Consider the following 22,891-nt stretch of genomic DNA (forward strand, 5'->3'; position numbering starts at 1 on the left):
ATATGCCACATCTCTATCCTATTGTGGCCATTTAGTCTCATGCCTACTTTTTTCATAGTCTGTCATTATGTTGGATGGATGTCTTTAAGTGACACATCAAGAAATACTATAAAGCTGACAGCATTGGAATAAATAAATTTTGTTCCACAAAATGAAGCTATTAAAGAATGTTGGAAAATAGGGTCCAGCTAAATATGAGTACATGATATATTATGGGCAAGTTTGTAATACTACAATGTGTCCACTAAGCATAAGTATCTATACATTGCTTCTGTTCAGAAAACTAAAATATTTAAAATACTTTTTTTAAAGCTATATATTGCTTTTATTCATGAACTCATTAAGGTCATTTGGTTTTTTTTTCCTCAGTTGGATACAAAGATTGGAATAAAAAGGGTAGCAAGAGTCTATCTTTTTTATGCCAGTCTTTGAACAGATTTCAAAGGCATGTGTCACTACGCCCAGCTAACTTTTTGATATAGTGTAGAGATGAGGTCTCACCAAGTTGCCCAAGATGGTCTCGAACCCCTGAACTCAGGCAATCCTCTTGCCTCCACTTGAGAGTGGACAGATTTCATTATTTCAATGGAGAGATTTCATTATTTCAATGATTTATGGAATTATTCACAAAAAGTTAAATGGCTAATCTAAATTATTTTAGGGGTTATATACTATTGAGAGGACCTGCATAGATCCACAGTAAGAATTTAAACAGCATAGAGTCTCTTTCACGGAAACGTAGATTTTAATGCAAAGATTTATGACAGAGGTCAGCAATGGAAGGACTGAGCCATGTCCAGGAAGCCTACACTTCAGTGCTTTACAAACGAGGGCAGCATATGTGGCAAAGTATCTACAAGTGAAGGTATCATATTTGCTTTAAATGTCGTGACTATTGCTACTGAAACCTTTGAGTGAAAAACAGCTATTTGCCTATTTAGTTAACAAATATATTTAAAAGCAAAATAAAAGTTAGTTAAAAACCATTTTGAAAGAAGAGAGCATGCTACTAAAATTATCATTCGTAGTTGAAAAATCCATTTCACATATTTGTTTTGTATAGGTATGTAAAATAATATTTATGTATATAAACATATACATAAACATATACTTATATACATATGCTCTGTATGTGTTTATGTATATATGTGTGTGTGTGTGTGTGTGTGTGTGTGTGTGTATACACACTCACTTTAAATCTCAAAATAACCTGTGATTGATATTACTCTTGGATAGCATTTATTTTTACAGAAATACTCCCAAAGCCATAATTTATTCATTAAGTTTTCATTTTTATATTGATTGTAAATTTTGTATTAATTGTACATTTAATCTTTGTTGTTAAGGACACCCTATATTTCATAGGAGACAATTGGATAGAAGAGGTTTTTTAATTGTGGACATGTCGACCTATCTCACACCTGGTAGGAGTCTATGTCTCTACCACCTGATTTCATGGTTCATTTAGCCATTTCCTCTAGTGTTCAGTTTCCAACTCCCTAGTGTTATTGTTGTACACGAGACAGTTACTTCCTATTTTCTTGTCAGGGAGGAATATATTAAAAAGTGCTAGTTTTATAAAACATAATATTTCAAACTCCTTACCTTATGTAGATAATAGTACTTAAAAAAAAAAACCTTCCTTGAACAACTAACATAATACTATAAGAAAGGGATTATGGGAAACTGCCGGTGGGGGGGAGGGGGGTACACCTCATCAACAAGGGTACCTGCTTAATGAACATTGAGCATTTGTATACCTAACCCTGAGTTGTACCCCACATGTTCCAAAAAAAAAAAGAAGAAAGAAAAGAAAGTACAAAAACAATTCAAAAAAATAAATCCTCAAATCAATCAATGACTATGCATGACGTATTAGTTATATGCTTGACATTCTGCCAGGAAAAACAGAGTAAAGATATTAAAAAAACAAGAAAAGAAGAGATACTTACTTGGTTTGCTTTTGTATTCTGTGTGCTAGATGCCTTACTGCTCAACAAACACTCTTATAGCACGTACTGTTACTGATGATGTCTTAGTCACAAGGGATAAAATAATGAATAACAGAGCTTCCCTATATTTACAAATGCACATTCAGCAACTGAGACTAACAATAAATTTGTAATAGCAATAGTTAAATATAAGTGTTATTCTTTTTTTTTTTTCTTTTGAGTTGGAGTCTCGCTCTGTCACCCAGACTGGAGTGGCCACCGCAACCTCGACCTGCTGGGCTCCGGCGATCCTTCCGCCTCAGCCTTCCATGTAGCTGGAACTACAGGCGTGCGCCACCACGCCCGGCTAATTTTTTGTTTTAGTTTTTTATTGTAGAGATGAGGTCTCACTAAGTTGCCTAGGCAGGTCTCGAACCTGCGGACTCAGGCAATCCACTCACCTCAGCCTCCCAAGGCGCGGGATTACAGGCTGAGCCACTGAGCCTGGCTTTATAAGTATTATTCTAATTGGACATTCAAAGTCCTATGAAAGTGTTTTCTGGAGGAACATAATCTATTCTAAGAATGAGAGGGCTATGTAAAAGACAAAAAAATGTTTTACAACCAATTTTCTATTTGTATTTATTTTCTTATTTATTTGCTTTCTACTGTGTACCAGTCACTGTTCTAGGCTCCATGGACCTAGTAACCAAGGGTACAAAAACCCACGTTCTCACAGGAGTATGTACTCGGAAGATGTGCACAAAACACAACCATACACCTATGGAATAAAAGACCTTGTTCCATGCTACAGAGAAAAGATAATAATAGAGAAGGGTTTAAGAAGTGTTCCAGGGAGGTTGCTGTTTTAAATGCCATGGTCAAAGAAAGACACACAGATAAGGCATCAGAGATAAGAGGAATTGTAAGGCACGTGTTTATCTGGGGGAAGAGCATGTCAGGCAAAAAGTACCACGGAACTCTCCGGTGGAAGAGGCTGAATGTAAAAGGAAGCACAAAAAAATGAGTCGGACTGGAGCCAAGTGAGCGAGTGGGAAAGCAGAAGAGAATGAGATGAGAGGGACCACAGGGGTCAGACGGCACATGGCCTCTGAAGCCATTTTGAAGACTTTGGTTTTAACCAGAGTAAAAGACCAAAGGAAACCAGGAGACTTTGTGAAGTTATGAGCAGAGTGGAATCTTTGCCTGACTTATGTTTTAATAGCTTTAGTCTAACTGCTCTGTCAGGCATAGGCTGTGGTGAAAGAGAAAGGGGCGAGGGCAGGGAGATCAGTGAGGAGGTTATTACAGGAATGAGAGGAAAAGTGGATGGCGGCTTTGATCGGAGTTGTAGCAGTACACGGTAGAGTTGATGAGATAAATGTAAAAACTTGAAGCTAAGAGAGTCTGACTTGGATGGAAATTTGAAAGAAGCCTTAAATAGCTGGCTCCAATGCAGCGAGAAAGAAGCTAGAAGAGAAAAGACTGGAGAGAGGGGCAAGGCCTTCTTCATGGAATGCCTTTGAGCCATGCTGAAGAAAATACTTTAAACAAAAGAGTTAAATAACTTAGGTAAAACAGCATGCATTTATTGTTTCACACCTTCCTTGGGTCAGGATTTCAGGTTTTGTTTAGTTGATTTCTTTGGTCAGAGCCTCACAAGGTGCAGTCAGAATCTCGGCCAGGCTATGAGGCTATAGCTAGGACCCTTCTCACAAGCTCATTCAGGTTGTGGGCAGAATTATGTTCCTTACAGTTGTAGGCTTGAGACCTGACTTTCAGAGGTGACCCCTCTCAGTTGCACTTCACGGCATAGTTGCTTGCTTTTTCTTGGTCAGGAAGAGAGTGTCTGTCTTTCCAAGGGCATCAGACTAAATCAGGTCTATTCATGATAATCTCTGCAACACTAGATAAAGCGCTCAACATAGGGATTATAAGGAGGTTCTATGAAATCCAAGAGAAAAATGAACAACAAAAAGAAAAACAATTTAAGATATGAATGGGAGCAGCATTCTGGGCAACAGAGACTCCAACTCAAAAAAAAAAAAAAAATGAAGCCTTTTTTTTTGATATAGCAACTGAGTAGAATAGATGGTGTTATATGATATAAGATTATGCCTCCGTTCCCACTCAAGATGGTGGATTGGAGGTTTGGTTAGAGCATCTCACACTTGGAAATAGCAAAATAGTGTGGAGATTCACAATGGGAGCTTTTATCCAAGAAGGAACATGGAAACGCAACAGAATTCGTGGAAGAATCATTAGATACTTCGAAAGGAATAGCAAGTAGCAGCCTGTGCTGTGGATACAGTGGACAGCTGCACGTCTTCAGACCATGGACAATGGAGAATTACAGCTGGGGACATAGGGGGGCTCCTTGATCATACTCAGTGCTGTATCTGACTTGGTGGGAAGAACTAATCTGTGAAAAGTAGTGGTACCGAAAAGAGTGCTCTGCGTGCACTCCCAGACCCAGGTGCCCATAGAAGAAAGCCATTTTCAATTGTATTTCACAGAGGACCTTGTGGAAATCTGCCAACCCACTCAGGCAGCGGTCTCAGCTTGGGAAAGGCTCTCAACTGAGATGTGCAATCCAATCTTGAACAGGGACAACCCCCACAACCAGGACTGAGAGATGAGCTGGGAATGGGATCTTGCCACTGCTGCACAAATTGAGTATCCCCGCTTCGTGGGCTTGGACCAGCAGACGTGTGTCCTGGGAGCCAAGGTTTTCATTCCTAGGAAGGACGTCTTGCAGGCCAGGGCAATTTTGCAATCTGAGTACAAAGGATCTGAGGCATGGGACCTGGGTGGCTTTCATTGCACCTGCGGGGCCATGGAGCCTGGGCCACCTCTCTTTCCCCATGTGAGTTCTTATGAGTGGCAGAGGGGATTTTGTTCCTCTCTGGCACATTGCCCCAGTGGTCAGGGAACTGCCCCCTGACCTACCAGGGTCCCTGCTTGCACCCACCCCTGGAGAGCTTGGACTTGATGTCTCTGACTCAAAATCACCTAGCTTTGCTGCTCCTACCACCTTGGTGGCAGAACACAGAACAGGGACCCCTGGGAGTTCCATGAACCCACCCATCACCTGGGACATCTGAGAAATTCTCCTGGTTAACAAAGGTAAACTTTAAATCCCACAGCCACCACCACAGCTGGCTGTCTCCTATAAGCACCACTTACTGGCTGAGAGGTCAACCGCACAGTCAAGTGCCAGATCTGCTGGAATGATGGCACAGTGTTCAGGAAGACAAGGTCAGTATGCCCTTGGCTATGTCTATCTCCCACAACATTCCAGCTATTGAGAAGGACCCAAGTTAACTCACCCAGTCAGCACATTGTTACTACAACCAGAGTTAGAGAAAACCACCACACTAGGACTACTTATAACAAAGAAAATTATACAGAAGCTAGCAACTCCTTCACCCACATCATGGTTGGTGCTTGCACCCACCATAGGGGTGTACCTGAGGGCAGGCTAACCAGGTACAGCTCCACCCAGCTTCACGCCCTTCTGAGGCTGAGAGGGGAGACCAGGCCACTATGTGTTTCATAGACCAGTCAATGGCCTGAGGCACTAGAGAGCTTTTCCTCCAGGTAAATGTAGATCCAATATATACTTTACTGTAACCATCATAACTGACTCTTACCTGCAAATGCCACTTACTAAAATGGAGGTTGAACTAAACAACCCAATACAAAATCTGCTGTAGACTTAAGGGCACGGTGCTTAAAAACTGGATGTTTCTTGAGACCACTGACTCCCTGTCTCTGCAGGAGGCTGAGTTCCTACCCACATGCCCAGTACACTGCTACTCCACCAAGAATTTGAGGAAACTGCCACATGAAGGCTGTCTATAACCAAAGGACTCAGACAGAACCTTGACCCCTTGAAAGAAACCCAGAAGCAAAAACGAATGTCTACTCAACATACATTATACTTACTCTTTTAAGGAAAAAGTCTCATTCAAATAAGAAGAAATTCAAAGGCAAGAAGTGAGAACTTCTTTGGATGAAAAGGAATTAGCATAAAGATTCTGGCAGAATGAGAAAAGCAGGGTATTATGACACCCACAAAGGAGCACAATAACTCTCTAGCAATGCACCCTGACCAAAATAAAAACTCTGAAATGCTAGATAAAGGACTCAAAACATAGATTATAAGGAAGCTCTATTAAATCCAAGAGAAAAATGTAAACCAATAAAAAGCAACAGGAAAAACAATTTAAGATATTAATTAAAAATTTACGAAAAAGATAAATATTAAACAAACAAACAACTTCTGGAAGTGAAATATTAATTGAAGGAATTACAAAATATAGTTGAAAGCTTTAATAATAGATTAAACTAAGCAGAAGAAAGAATTTTAGAGTTTGATGATAGGTCTTTTTAATTAATCTACTCGCATAAAAATAAAGAAAAAAAAGAACTGAAAAATAAGCAGAGACTTTATGAAATATAGAATTATGTCATATATCCAAACCTAAATGTCATAAGTATTTTGGAGGGAGAAGAAGAAAAAATAAAAAGTTTTGAAATACTATTTCAGAATATAATTGAGGAAAACCTTTTTGGTCTTGCCAAAGATTTAAACAGCCAGATAAAAGAAACTCAGAGAGCTCCTGGAAAATACATTGCAAGAAGATTTTCACCAAGGGATATAGGAATCAGATTTGAATATGTATATATTATTGAATATATATATATATCATTAAGAGTGCTATAGTTTTAAACTATTTAAAAAAAAATAAATAAATCATGTACACATGTAGCCTGACAAATGTAGCTTTAGCCATAGGAAACATAAACAGAAACACACACACACACACACACACACACACACACACTCAGTAGTGTAGAATATTGTTATTTTCATTTAACTGTATATATAGGTGAGAAGGTGAGGTTTTCTTCTAATGGCTTGACTCACTCTAGCACCTCAAGGAAGTAAGAGATAATGTCAGATGATAAAAATAATTTTTTTTGTATTGAATAATGTACTAGTTTTCATCAATTGTTTCATGTATATATTTGCTCAACTTATGTTTGTGCTATTGCTATCTCACATGCCAGGCACAGTACTAAGTTTTGAGGATATTGCTGTAAATAAGATCTTGCCTCAGTCTGCATAGTTTGATAAAGGAAGTTGTCTTGTAGCAGAAGATTATAAAGCAAGGTAGAATGTCCAGGTGGTGACATAAGCTTGGTTTTATGGGAAAGGCACATCACTCAGCCTGGGCAGAATCAGAAGAGGAAACAAGTGACACTTTTGTGTGTCACTCAGAAATGAGTAGGTGACTATGAGGATGTATAGACTAAATTGTGTTCCCCCAAATTCCCATGTTGAAGTGTTCCCCACAACTTTAGAATGTGGTTTTCTTTGGAAATGGCTTCTTTAAAAGTGATTAAGTTAAAATGAGGTCCTTAGAGTGGGACCTTAATAAAATATGACTGGTGTTCTTATATAGAGGAAAAGACACAGAAGGTGCATTTGCGTTGATAGGAAAGGCCATGTGAGGACACTCTGAGAAGGTGGACATCTGCAGGCCAAAGAGAGAGACCTCAAGAGCAACCAGATCTGCAGATACCTTGATCTTAGACTTCAAGCCTCCAGAATGGTGAGAAAAAAAAAATTCTGTTGTTTGAGCCACGTAGTCTGTGGTATTTTGTTATGGCAACCTGAGCATACTCATACTGAGGGGAAATGATCCTGATCCTGGTACAAGAGGAGCCAGCTTGAGCAATGGTATATACTTCTCAAACTTTGGTATCACCTGGACATCGTATTAAAATGTGGATTTTGATTCCATTGGTTGGGGGTAGAGCCCAGTATTCTACATTTCTAACAAGATTGTAGGAGATGTCAAATTTGCTGCATTAGGGACAACTTTGAGCAGCAAGAATCAAGAACTTCTCACCAATCACTAACTGTGTGTGGTCAATGAGTTCTTTAAAATGGTGAGTCTGAATTCGGATACATTGTAGGTGTGAAATATACTCTGGATTTCAAAGACTTTATATGAAAAAAACCAGTAAAATATTTTATTTTTAACTGGTTTATATTGATTATATATTGAATAGATAACATTCTTAGATATATTAAGCTAAATAAAATACATTGGCTAAGTTAGTTTCACCTGTGTTTTTTCCCCTAACTTTATTGTGGCTACTAGAAATTGCATATCACATAGGCTCACATTACACTTCTACTGGACTGTGCACTCATCTAAGGAAAGAAACTTGATATTTTTATTGTCTTTATTATTTTCAACCTTTGATAATGCTATTTATTCTGATATATTCTTTTGCTTCACTTTAAGAATATGCAAATAATTTGATTCATATTGGAATGTAATATTCTATTCCCTTTCTGGTCTCATAAATGCATTCACCATGACCTGTGAGGCATACTGTATAATCTTCCTGGATTAATGACTCTACAGTTAGTTTAGACATTTTGTCATGTAAGAGGAAAACAACACACTAAAGTGTATTTCTTTACCCACTTTTCTTACCTTCTGTGGTAATTTAAGGATTTCATTTGCTATTACTTCCACTGAAAGATGAAATTCAATTCTTTTTGCCTTAACTTATGCTGGCTTTAAGGCTTGCTTGAACAATAGAGTAAGGAAGGTCATAAGAGGACTTGGAGCTTCTTCCTGAATGTCTAGAAAGACTTAACCTTAAATTTTAGAATTGCCATGCTAGGAGTTAGCTTCTCAGCTAAACAAATCAAATAGAGAGGCCCTAAGAGGAGGAGGATCAGAGCTCAGTCAAGTCTTCTAGCCATTGTTGTTGAGGAACCAGATATATGTAAACAAAGGTTTCCTAGATCTTTCACACTAGACCAACATCAAGTTAAATACCACCGAGGAACCTCCAACTGATATCACATGAAACCAAAGAATCACCCAAACTCCATCTGAAATATCAACATATAAAATCTATAATTGATTATTGTTTTAATCTAATAAATTTTAGGGTAGTTTATTAGATAGCAATAGAAAACTAGAATATCATTTTATAAAGAGGATGTTTCTTTTCCTGCTCAATTACTGTGGTTGTATTTTACCGGACAACATAGTGAATAAACAGAATTTGAGTAGCTGGGAAAGGTTATGTTTCTGTATGTGAGAACAGATGAAAGAGAAATGGAGGAAAAAGCATAAAAGGAACAAGTAGATATGAAAGAAAGGGCAAGCCAATGAGTAAGGTTGAGTGAGAAAGGCAGAAAAATGGAAGAGCGATTTAAGTGGTTGCCATGATGAATGGAACTTGGGTGAGAAGGAGAAATGTTTAATAATATTTTTAAAGAAGTTATCCTGTATGATGTGCTATGTCATTTCTTCCTTGGTGTCCTGACAGAACTTCAGTAAAGATGTCCATAGCTTTTCAGTACTTTTGAAAGAGGGCACGATATTTTAAGGTTTGAAGATATGCTGAGATTAAATGTAACACAAGAACAAGAAAACAGTTTTATTGGGGTTATTTTAATATGATGATAGGATTATAAATAATTTACAACTCAAATATTCTCATGGAACATAGAATTGTAAATGATCCTAGAACTTAGAGTCAGAGTCTTTTAAAACAACTGCTACTTATATTTAATTGATTCACCAGAAGTGCTTAACTTACTTACCATCATATATATAGTGGGAAGCATTTTTATGTACATATGCCCTTATATGTTTATATGTGTACATTGAGTATAAACACTTCAATTGCATTTAATGTTTTTCTTTGAAAATTTTCTTTCTGTACTTATGTTTCTATTGAGATTTTAAGTGTGGCTCTGAATACAATAACAATCACAAATATATAAATATAAGCCTTTATGTTTTAAGATCTGTCTTTAGCTTGATAATTTATTTTCAGCATCACTTTTATTTTATTTTTATATTACTTACTTTTGACCTACATTTTCCTTCTTATCATGAACACATAAATCTGACCATGATGTTTGATCAAAGGGAAACAGATGTCTCCTGATATTTCATTTTTTAAAAAAATTTTATTTTAAAGATGTGGGGAACAATTCAAGTTTAGGTAAACAAATGGTCATTGCACAGGTAAAGTTTGGACCTCACTTTAGTCCCCATATCACCTGGTTTGAGATCAAGTACCCTTACTGATGAAGCGTGCCCCCTCCTACTCTCCTACCCTCCCACCCCCCACAGTTTCTCACTACTGCCAATCCCTTTCTTATAGTATTATAATAATTGTTCAGAGTTCACTTATGAGTGAAAACATGTGTTACTCAGTTCTTTGTTTCTGTGAAAGGTCCCTGAGTATAACTCTTGATTAAAACCTTGTTCGTCTTTCCTGTTCAGCTGTCATGGCCCATCTTTCTTCTCCTAACACACATTCATCTGCTGCCATCTTATCTCCCAGAGCAGCTTAGCCCTCCTTATCTCACCTACAAACCTTGCCTTTCAGCTCTGCTCTTTTACTTATTCCCATTTAACTACATGTCTAATCATTAAGAATACTATTGATTTAAACTATTTTTTAGAAAAGAATAAATAAATCATGTGCACATGCAACCTGACAAAGATAGCTCTAGCCATAAGAATCATAAAGAGAAAGACACACACACACATACATGCACACACTCAGCAGTGTAGAATATTATTATTTTCATTTAACAATTGTCTATCTTTTAACTTTATTTAGTTTTAAAATGTAAAAATCTGTCTTTTTGGATGGCTTCTATCTTATGCATTTTTAGTCCATCAAAATAGAAAATAGAACAGTTCCAAAATAATACTGTTTACTATTTGCTTCTTTATGGGTAGATTGATTAAGATTTATGCTTTGAACCATAAGGCATCTATCAATAATTTTTTTGGGGGGGTGGGAGAGAAAGGCTGTAAAAATATGTCTAGATTTCTATTAGAAAAATCATAATTTATGAAGTCAAAATGATATTGTAATGTCATATATTACTAATACTAAATATTTCCCTGGCAAGGAAATTTTCTGTATGTGTCTCAAATATGTATATGTAAAATCCTGTTCCTGAAAACCACTTCAGGGTCTCCTTCTTTAGGATACCCCTGGGACCAGCCCCTGTTTTAATTAGATCCAACCAGGTTCAATAATGAAAGAGCCTACTTGGCAGAGATGTAGTCAGGGTTACAAAAACAGTAATAATATTGAAAAGGAATTACCATATTTAGTGTAGAAGAAACAAGGAGAGATAATTGAATACAAAAATCCATTGAGAACTACAGTAGTAGAAAGGGGACTGTTTGTTGGAAATTTAGTTCCTAGGGAATACAGTTAGCTATATGTTAAAAGGGCACTTAAACCAATATGTTGAGATATTTATCTTTTTTTTTTAAATTTTCACCTCTCTTAAATTAAGTCACAAGTTTTAGGTAGTTTTATGTTGTAACTAGCTTTATTTAAAATAGATCATTTGTTGAGCTATACGACATAGTCAGATGAGAGTAAGACCTAGATTTTGGTATAACTAGTTATTATTTCATGTAACTTGTAAATAAACCTATAGCAAAATTAATTACTAAGGAAGATTTTTTTTCTCTTTCCCAGAAAATATTGGTAAAAATTTCAGAGATGCAATTCTTTTGTGTAGTAGGATTATGTCATAGCTTATCAAAACATTTGAAAAGAGAACATCATAATATTTTACTTCGCATATCAAATGGAATTTAATTTGTGAGATTTGGACCTATGCTGATTTACAAAAATCATTAATGGGTTGAAAGGAATGAACATTCTTTCACAAAGCCTCCTCTTCCAATTCCCTCAAAATAATTGTCTTACTGTCCTTTTGGAACAACTTTGGTTCATTAGAGGGAAAATAAAAAAATAACGCAGAGAAGGTAAAGCACAATATATAAATTTTTTTGCCTCTCAAAATCCACACATCTCAATAATGTCATTTTTATATTCATTTATCCTCACAATTTTTAAGAATATGAGTTCCTATAAACATTTTAAAAATTAAATACGTCAAAAAAGGAAAACTTTTCAAGTTGTGAAATAACGTATAATAAGTTTCAGAAAAAGAGTATTGATCCTGAAAAAAAAGTTAACTTGGGTTTTAGTTCACCTAACTTGCTTAACTCACTTTAGGACAAAAAGGAAAAATAATAACTATGTTAGTTAATAGGCAGACTTGCTTAGCAGGAAAAAAAAATGCAAGTTGATAACTACAAGAATTTTACCAAATCTTAAAAGTCAATTTTCTGATTCATTCTTTCCTTTTTTTTTTTTTAAACACACACACTTTAACTCACATGTCCTGTTCCATCTAATTACTTGGTGATCTGTTCAATATTTGACACTGAAGACAAAGATTATACTGGTCTTAATTAAATATGTGTGAGTAGTTTTATATACCAATCACTGAGTTGCTCAGCAGAGTGAAAAATAAATTAGTTTAATGATCATAAAATGACCGGACTCAGTGGCTCAGCCTGTAATCCCGCACTTTGGGAGGCTGAGGTGAGTGGATTGCCAGAGCCCGTGGGTTCGAGATCTGCCTGGGCAACTTGGCGAGACCTCATCTCTACAATAAATAAAAAAAAAAATCAGCCGGGGGTAGTAACGCGTGCCTGTAATTCCAGCTACTCGGAAGGCTGAGGTAGAAGGATCGCCGGAGCCTAGCAGGTCGAGGCTGCAGTGGCCAGGATCGGCCACTACACTCCAGTCTAGACGACAGAGTGAGACTCCAACTTAAAAAAAAAAAAAAAAAAAAGATCATAAGATAAAGATGGGTTTGTGTGTAGAATATCCCTAAAATATCTAACTTTTTGCAAGTTATTTTTTTTTTTGCAAGTTTTTGCTAATCTATCCATATTTCCAGAAGCCCAAATACCTGAAAAGGACTTTACTTCTCATATTCTCTCTCTCTGTGTTTACCAGAGTCTGATAGATATGCCTCTGGACTAAACAGAGTTTTCTATTCCGTATTCTTTTCTAAGAAACTTTCTTATATCAGCATGTTTTCACTGGTTTGAGAGCTGTAGGTGCAAAATCGTGCTTGAATTCTCACTCTTTCCTTTGACTTTGTCATTCAGTTCATCACTATATTGTCATTTGCCCTTTGGGATGGAAAGTCGCTGAGGTCCACTCATTATTCACTGCCAGAGTCTTTATCTAGAATTCATTTACCTTGTGCCAGGGCTACTGAGACAGCCTTCAAGGTAGAGACCGGTCTTCAATCTCTCTCCTATCCAATTTATTCAACCCACAGCAAGTGGAATTATTTCTCTCCAAGCAACATGACCTTCTCTGTCTTGATACTGAAGTAACTGCCCATTGTGTTTCTCCTTAGCTCTAATCTTTTGATCCTTGTCTGCCAAGTGCTTGACCTTTAAGTCTGCTATTACCTAACTGATTTCACACTTGTTAATATGGTCAGCTCTTTCAGGACAGATGTAAAGCACCCCACTCCAGAGCCCTACTCCATTTAGGAAGGTATTTGGGTGTTCTTTTGGAATTGACTTCTGATGATTACACCGTATCTTCTCATTTTCTCTTTCAAAATTCCTACCCAGGCTGTTTCTTCATGCCACTGTCCTCCAAAAGTTTGGTTGAGTTTAATAATTTTTTCTTCAAATTTTAATTTATATGTGTCTCTAAAAAACTGATTACTAAATTCCTTTTATAGACTCTGATAAAATATATCAATAAATGGGAGTGGGTTCAGCATGGGAAGTCTAACAGATATGCTGAATTCTAAACTACTACTTATCTTGCCCTACAAAATGATTTGTAGGGTTTCATCCACATCTAACTGAATGTAGATTTTTAAAATGTTTGAATATTTGGTCTAAGTTTTCTCCTTCTGTTTGTAACTATTTTTTTTTCTTCTTTTTTTTAAACTTTTAGATCCACAAACCTAGTATACCACCTAGCAAGTATCCATATATCACGATAGGTCTGGCATTTGTTGGTTGGGCTGTTTAGTTTGGGCATTAAACTTCAGAGAGAAAGTTACTATTTTAGATATGAGCAAATGAAATAGCATCTTTCATGAACACTTCTCTGTATAATGCTTTTGGGGAATGGCGCATGTACAGAAAATTATGCAGAGCTTCCCTGGCCTACTTTTGTCTATCAGATTCTATGTGCTGAACTGTACTCAAATTCTCTAAAACTGCAATAAACCAGGTTAGATATGTTTGAAAGTTATCTACATATTTAAAGGTCTTTGGAAACTTATCATTTCTTCACCTCAGCCTCTGATATTGAGATTCTGAAACAGCTTAGAAATTTAATAACAACCCTTTTATTTTCTCTGTAGTATAAGGTGATCATATAGGATGAAGAGAATATGAAAAATGCTTTTACTGGGGAATTGTATGTTAAGTATGGCTGTGAGTAGCTGAGCAAGGGGTTTTGAATAATAATGATGCCGATGATAAGAACAATAAGTACCATTTATCACCCACTTTCTGTACATGGCTAACTTCCCATACAGTTTTACAATGAAGGTTTTCTAGCATTGCACAGATTACAACATTCAATCCTTATAAAACTCCGAATGATGCCATTTACCAGACAAAGAAACTGGAGTGCTGAAAGGTTAAATAAAATTACTTAGAAAAGATTACAATGTAAATGCTCAAGCCTGGTTTATCTGACTCCAAATCCTGAGTTCCTAAATTATAGAAAGTCAAAATAGTGGACTTCTCTGGACATGGCAATTTATGGGGAAAATAGAGAAAATTCTTGGAATTTATCACTTCTGGGAATCCTGAACACTTAGTAATGATATCTGAATAGCATAGCAAGTAATACTTAATTTAAGGGATTATTATGACTTTGAAAGGGGAGAAATAAAGCAGAAGGAAACAAAACTAAACTAATGGGTTGTTAATTGTTTATCTTTTTTAGGCATGAGATTATCCTTTTTATTGACAAAGATACACATATAAAGCCAATAGAATATATATAAAGTTCCTATAGTACACAATATGTGTACTATATGTGTTTCTTTCAGGAGAGTAGCCATGTATACTGCTTGTTTGAAGCAATGGATATTATCTCAATTATACACTGAGTACTTGGTCACACTCTACAAATATTTGATCGATAACAACTAATGCCTAGAAATATAATTTAGAAGAATGGGAGAATATTTTATATCCAGATGAGCATTTTGCTTGGCATTTGCTGCCAACAGTTACTGATGAAATGATCTGTATTCTTCTTAATTATTTGGAAGACAACATTTTAAGTCTTTTATTAAAGCCAGTAGATTAAATAAATATCCCATAGAGATGATTGAAAAGTAGAGATGACAAAAATGAGTAAAAATATTTACCCCAATATCGCTTTCTATGTAAAGAGAAATGAAACTAACCATTGTATTTAATTACAGCAGCAGTAACACTACATGAGTCTATTATGACCTGAGCTAGGTACAGGTAGAACACAACTGCTGTATTAAGTTTCATTATTTTATGTCAAACTTTTATTTTTTATTTTTGTTATTTTTATTTTTTGAGTTAGAGTCTCACTCTGTTACCCAGACTCGAGTGCAGTGGCCGCTAATTTTTTTTTTTTGATTTATTTGTAGAGATGAGGTCTCACCAAGTTGCCCAGGCGGGTCTTGAACCTGCGGGCTCAGGCAATCCACTCACCTTGTCCTCCCAAAGCGCTGGGATTACAGGCTGAGTCACCAACTCCGGCCTATTATGTCAAACTTTTAAAGTAAATCAAAACCTGTAAGTGCAGAAGTAATGATTCTGAACTTTTTGATTCTGAAGCTTAGAGATGATGTATGACAAAACTATTTGTAAGTTTAAAATCGGTCACTCCTCTCATTCCATCTCTATGGGTACTCTTTCATACATAGACATATAAAATCTATCAATTCAACAATTATCTCATGTATCACAGTAATGGAATTTCAGTTGGTTTTATATCCCTTAGTAGGGCACTGTTTCTATTTCTGGTTACCTGAATACAAGTTTTAAAGTAATAAGTGCTCCTTTTTAATTTCTAGATAAAAAATAAACCTATATATTTTGATGAAAATATCTCCTTTTGCTTCTCTCTTTCTTTCCCTTCTTTTTTTTTTTTGCTTGTAAGTATACGTGTGTTTAAACAAGAGCAAGATCCAGATTCTATAATCATAAAAAGTATTTCTTACTTTGATTAAAATCAATTTAGCAAAAAGCTTATCATATTGATGGGGTTATGACAAAGTAATACAGAAGACAACTGAAAGAGCTCCCAATGGACCAAACTAGAATAATTTGTGTAAGAAAAAACACTGTAATATATCCCTCGTATAAAATAAATACCATTAGTTCATTCTGATATAAATGATTGAATACATTAATGAAAGGAGAAGAGATAAATCTCCAGTGCAAAAGAATTCTGAGGAAATTATGCAGACACTCTACCTTGAGTGGGACTATAGATTTACCACACCCTAGGTTGTGGGCTGTGCATAGTGACCTTCTTCCAAAGAGTACAAGCTGGATTGAGGGAGAGAACAGCTACAGTAGGGAAAATGGACAACTGCTGTGTCAGGCAGTTATTGAGGTCAATATCAACATTCATAAATCACGTCAATCGTATGTACTGTATACATGTTGTGGAAAAAATGGCACTTTACCTCTGCTATCTTACCCCCCTAAACCCATAGTCCCAATCTAATAATGAGAAAAACATCAGACAAGTCCCATGAGAAGGTTTTGCATAACATATGACTCAGTTCTCCTGAGAACTGCCAAGGTCATCAAAAACAATGAGTCTGAGAAATTATGACAGTCATCGGGAACCAAAGGAGGTATAACAATTAAATGTGTTACCATATTCTGGATGGGATTAGGAAGCTAAAAAAGGAAATTTGAATAAACTATGAACTTTAATGAAAGGGGAAAAATATACAGCCAACTGTATGTATATATGTGTATACACATATATACATTATCCATATTGGTTAATTGATTATAACAAATGTGCCATATCAAAGTAAGATGCTATTAACAGGGCGAACTGTATATGGGAGGGTGAGTATGTAAGAACTATGTTTTATCTTCTCAATTTTTATATAAACATTAAATTGATATAGAAAACAAAGTCTATAAACATAAAAAGGTATTTCTTAGTGACTAGAGGCTACTTTTTAAATCTAAATTTTGTTTGCATTTTCACTTTATTAGCCTAATGGTTTTGTCACAAAGAAATTCTAACCTATGTGAAATTTGTGTAACTCATAAACTCAGAGCATCAGAGTTTGAAGAGATCTGATATAGCATTTACATAGATAGAAGGTTTGTAATGTGGAGTTTATATTGCATGTCCATAGCTTTCATCAGATTTATAAACAAAATTTTGTTGACCCATGAACTGTTAGGAACTATTCAGTTAACCAGTATTCTTAAAATTTGCTTCCATATTTTTTCTTGATGAATTTTTAGCTAACTTAATTAAAAGTATCAAACCTCCCAAGGTGATTCATAAAAAGTATGAGCCATTCCTGGCTTTGTAAATTAGTGTGGAAAAATTGCCCTTAAAAAAAAAAAAATTGCAGCCAGTTACCCTCTTTGGAATGAGTGTAGGTATGGAAAACGAGATAACCTAATACCACCAGCAACATGTACTCAAAGGAAGTAAAGAAACAGAGACAGCAAACACTTCTGAATATCTCCAACTAACAAAAAATGTTAATGTTGAGAGAATGAACAGCAAAAGGAGGAAAAAGAAGGAAGTTAGAAAAGAGAAAGAAAGAGAGGGAGCGAAAAACATCAAAAGAGAGCAAAACAGAGTGAGCCAGTGAGAAAACCTGGTGTCTAGCATCCTGGACTATAGCCCACCTAAATACTGACAGAAATTTCCAGGGCAGGTTAGAAGAAGATATTTTAAGAAAGGCAATTCTGTTTGTGTCACCATGGAAAATATCTTCTATTTTCATGAACCTTCAGCACAAAGTCTGCTATTATGGGAAGTGAAGAAATTAGGATGTTGTCTAATAGCAGGAAGTCTGTAATGACAAATTCCACAAACCAAATTCTACAAACCGAGACCTAATTACCTAGTGGAATGGAACCATTTGTTATTTGTTAGGCAGTCTTAAAGTTCACTGTATTTTAATAATGTATATTAAAGATAACTAAAGTACCAAAATTACTATTATCAAATTCACAATTTCAGTTGATGTTTCACTGAAATTTGGTTACCACCTGCCACAAGAGTATGGTATTAACCCAGAGGTGTATCTGAAGCTTTCACATATCTATAGATGTATAAATTGAGTTAGTTATAGTACTGCTTCTCTACATGCAAATTACAGCATTTTTAAATTATTGACATGCCATGTCATTTAGACTTTTTTCCTAACATTTGTAGGTTAAATCCATTTTTTCCTCCCTCATTTTCCCACAATTAAAACCACTCACGCCTTCATCTTCATATGGACTATTATGAAAGGTATTATCAAAATGAAAAAGAGAAAAATTCAAATGGACACTACCAAATGCATGAAACTACCAAACAATGAGAACTACCTTTAGAAATTTTGTCTCTTCCCAACTTTGAAAGTTATCACACACCTCAAATAATTATGGATTTTTTTCTCAGCTCTTCTTGTTCACATTTAATCAATAAAATGTGGACAAACGTTTTTACTTTTATATTACATAGTTGACTCACAATACTTAAGTGAATTATTTTAATCTGAAATTCTACTAGTCTTTAGCTTAAACAACACTAACTATATAACCGATAAATAAATATTTCTTTAGTGACTTCAATTTTGTTCAGATTTGCCTTTTTACAAATGTAGTGTGGTAGTCTTACATTAACCTCAGAAGTTTTATTTCGTAGATTGTAATTGAAATAATTTCTTTGTAATCTCAGAACTGCACACAAATATAATTTTCTTAATACCCTTCAGTTATAATTCCATGAAAACAACTAAAGATAAAGTAATTTAATATCTCAACTTGGGAGACACAAGTCATATTCTACTAACATCACTATTTAAAGGTATGCAACGTACTTTTAAGCTGTTAGACATTCTTTTAAAAATCCATTCATTTTAATAATATGTATTGATGATAAAGATATTTTCAGATTATTTTTATGTATCTTTATTCTTATTCATGGAGTAGGAGTAGAATATAATCAAATTGCATATTTATTATGTTGCTATTTAAAAAAAAAACTTTTAAGATTCTAGTTATTTTAATAGAGTTGTGACCCTAAAATTGAAATGCTTATAATAAAAACAAAGATTAATATATTTTTTTCTGATTATATTCTTACACTTTTTAGAACCGCACATGACATTCAGAAATCAGATACTGGGAGATGATAAAAAGGGCATAAAAATCCCTTTTCTGAGATTTCCTTTCACTATCGATCTTTTCATGAAAGAAGAACATGGCACAATTTCTTTCTTTCTTTTTTTTTTTTTTTTGAGTTGGAGTCTCACTCTGTCGCCCAGACTGGAGTGCAGTGGCCGCTCCCGGCCACCGCAGCCTCGACCTGCTGGGCTACGGCGATCCTTCCGCCTCAGCCTTCCAAGTAGCCGGAACTACAGGCGCACGCTACCACGCCCGGCTAATTTTTGATTTATTGTAGAGATGAGGTCTCGCCAAGTTGCCCAGGCGGGTCTCGAACCCTCGGGCTCAGGCAATCCACTCACCTCAGCCTCCCAAAGGTATGGGATTACAGGCTGAGCCACCGAGCCCGGCTTCTTTAAATACTTTAAATATAGGATTGTGGTTCCGTAGTAGAAGCAAGATTATCACATTTAGGTACCCATAAAAATTTTTGGATCCTATCTGGCATCTTTTTGTACACAAATGCACACTTACATACATACAAACAGCAAGAAATTATAATGGCATAGAAACTACCAGAGAGGAACAGTTTAACACAAATGACTTTGCTTCATCCTTTACCCATAACTCTAATCAAATTTACACAGATAGAACATTCAAGTTTCCAGTGACAATTCTGAGGGGGGGAACATAGTTCATTTATTTATGATAAATTTGAAAAAAGGAAGTTGTCTCCTACTGGCTTCTGGGCATTTTAAATGCTTTTATACCTGGTATTAAAAATAAGTATGAGCCAGGCTCGGTGGCTCAGCCTGTAATCCCGTGCTTTGGGAGGCTGAGGTGAGTGGATTGCCTGAGCCCCCGGTTTCGAGACCCACCTGGGCAACTTGGCGAGACCTCATCTCTACAATAAATCAAAAAATCGGCCGGGCGTGGTAGCACGCGCCTGTAGCTCCAGCTCCTTGGAAGGCTGAGGCGGAAGGATCGCCGGAGCCCAGCAGGTCGAAGCTGCGGTGGCCGGGAGCGGCCATGCACTCCAGTCTGGGCGACAGAGTGAGACTTCAACTCAAAGCAAAACAAGTATGTAGCAAATATCACATACTTATTAGATTTTCAAGAGCCACTTTACAGTATTCAGTACCAGAAGCTAGCAAGAAACATGTCAAGTCAAAGAGTAAGAAAAATTGACATGTTAGGTTGAAAACTTGTAAAAAGCCAAAGATCAAGAGGTAAGGAAAACATCAAATTTCTGAAAAATTACCCTTGGGTATAGTTTGGCTGGTAGGGGTGACATTTATAACATACAGTGTGCAATGGTAATGCCAAAAAGTCACGCTGATAATGAGACCTGATTAATGCAACTAGGAAAGATTCATGCAACTAGGAAAGAATATCCTATAATAATAAATTTCATTCATTAGCTTCTTTTTGTTACTATTTTTTGAGCTTCTTTCACAAGCGAGGCCCTGTTGGGAGCCCTGAAATCACAATTATAAATATGTCAGAGAACATTTCTGTCCTTCATGGGCGCCTTTTCAATGGAGAGAGACAGAAATTCAACTCTTGAACAAATGAATATCGTTGATAATTTCAGAAGTGAACACCAAGGAGAAAATGAAGAACTTAATAAGATAAAACCCTGGACGTGGCATAGCTGTGGGACAAACTTTAGATAATGTGATTAGGAAAACTCCAAAGAAGTAACTTTCAAGTTGAGTAGTGAATGATGCTCAGCTATGAAAAAATAATAAAAGAAAGGATTTTGGTGAGAGTTGGAGGGAAGTGGCAGAAAACAATGGGTTCTAAGGCGCTGGAGTTGGAAGGGTCTTGACATCAGACGAACACTGCTCTATTTGTTCACTAGGATTTTCACTTAAGCATATTAACTTCTGAAGGCTATTACTACTTGATTTAATATAAATTTTGTGGACTTGTGTCATTAGAAATGCAATGATAACTCTTGCCATGGCAGCTGACTTTTCTCTCTCGCTATATATCAGCCATTGTGTCTTGACATGATGATGGATTGCTTTGGACAATCTTGAGGGAGAATTTCTGTATTAAAGAAACATAGAATATCAAAATTTGTTTCTATGGTTTTTATAGCGATGTTTAAAATTTGAGAGAAGAGACATTTATGTTTACAAAAGTGAGAAGGATGGCAACATAATTTGAGACAAATTTTTATCATTTATTTCATCTTTTGTGTCTCAAATACTTCTACTTTTTCAAAGTACTTCTTATTTAGAATAAATACATTTTCTATTTCTTATAGACATGATCATTTAATCCTCAGAATTCATTTTTATTTAACTTTAATTTTTTGATCTATTAGACAATTTGTATATAGACATAATGGACAAGTCTATATAGCGGTCACTATATTTTCCAATAGAAGTTAAATTTAAGAACTCAAAATAATGACAATAATTTTTTAAAAATATCAATAGCCTCATATTCTGTATATCTCCTAATCTTTTCTTTAGTCAACAAATTTATTTAATCTCTGAATCCAGTGTTTCTAAGGCAAATAGAAAGGATTACAATTGGAGGATAAAAATCATTTTAAATGAGTCAAAAGTATAAAGAGATCTGGAAAAATTCTATAGGTTTTATTATATAAGTAAGTGAAAAAATATTTTTCTTAAAACTCACTCGCTCACTGCCACACATTCATACATACAAAAATCTACAATCCATAATGTGTAAGAATTATTTAGTCAGTATAATTGAAGAAGTTGTCAGCCTTAACTTTTGTTGTTTATCTCTCACTCCTCACATGCTATTATCAATTCCCCAGAATTATAATCTGCTAAATTTGCTCCTTTGCCACTTTTCCTCCTGTCTCACTCCAATTGTCGTTATTTAGGACCTCCTCATCTCTCAACCACTGGTCACCATGCTTCTGGTATTGTCACCTTCTTCCCCATCCCAAATTTGTTTTCCATAGCACTGTCAGAGAAGTCCCTCCATCTAAAAAAGGGATTATGTCCTATTCTTGCTTATATTTCCTCAAAGTTTCACAAACTCTAGAAATTAACATCCAAGCTTTTATTGTGAGATGCAAGGCTACGTATAATTTATTTTAAAAGCCTGATGTAGGTAAATTATTTTTCCCCTCAAATTATGGCCTGTGGTACCCTACACATTCGCAGGTAAATTTTCAGAAATCTTTAAGATGCAAGAAAACTGTGAATTTTCTGACAACTTAAAACCATGTATTGACAAGAAAATTCAGTGTCTCTATTTGTGTGTCAGGGCATATAGCAATTACGGCAATGATAGGGTTGGTAAAATGTTATAGGTACACAATTCTTTAATTGATACTTCAGATTCGAGAGGTCAGAGAAGACTTGTGGAGAAGTCATATTTAAGCTGCAATCAGAGAGGAAGTAGCTAGAAAGAGTAGAGAAATTGTGGTATGAGGAAGCACGTTCTAGGAAAAACAAAACCATATATTTCAATAAATATGAATTCACTATTTGTGTATGTGTGTAAGTTTTTTTTATACTTAGCTCCATAAACTTATTGCCTTATGGTAATACATGGAAATCGTATTAATTATAAATTAAACATTCATAATTTCAAGCATTGATTAGAAAAAGGACATGCAGATTTTAGTCCAAGTACAGCAATCTTTTTTGTAAATTAGGATACTATTATTGAAGTCTTCTTCCT

The sequence above is a fragment of the Carlito syrichta genome, unplaced genomic scaffold (genome assembly GCF_000164805.1).
Source record: "Carlito syrichta isolate Samal-C Ts95f unplaced genomic scaffold, Tarsius_syrichta-2.0.1 Scaffold308075, whole genome shotgun sequence".
Lineage (NCBI taxonomy): Eukaryota > Metazoa > Chordata > Mammalia > Primates > Tarsiidae > Carlito > Carlito syrichta.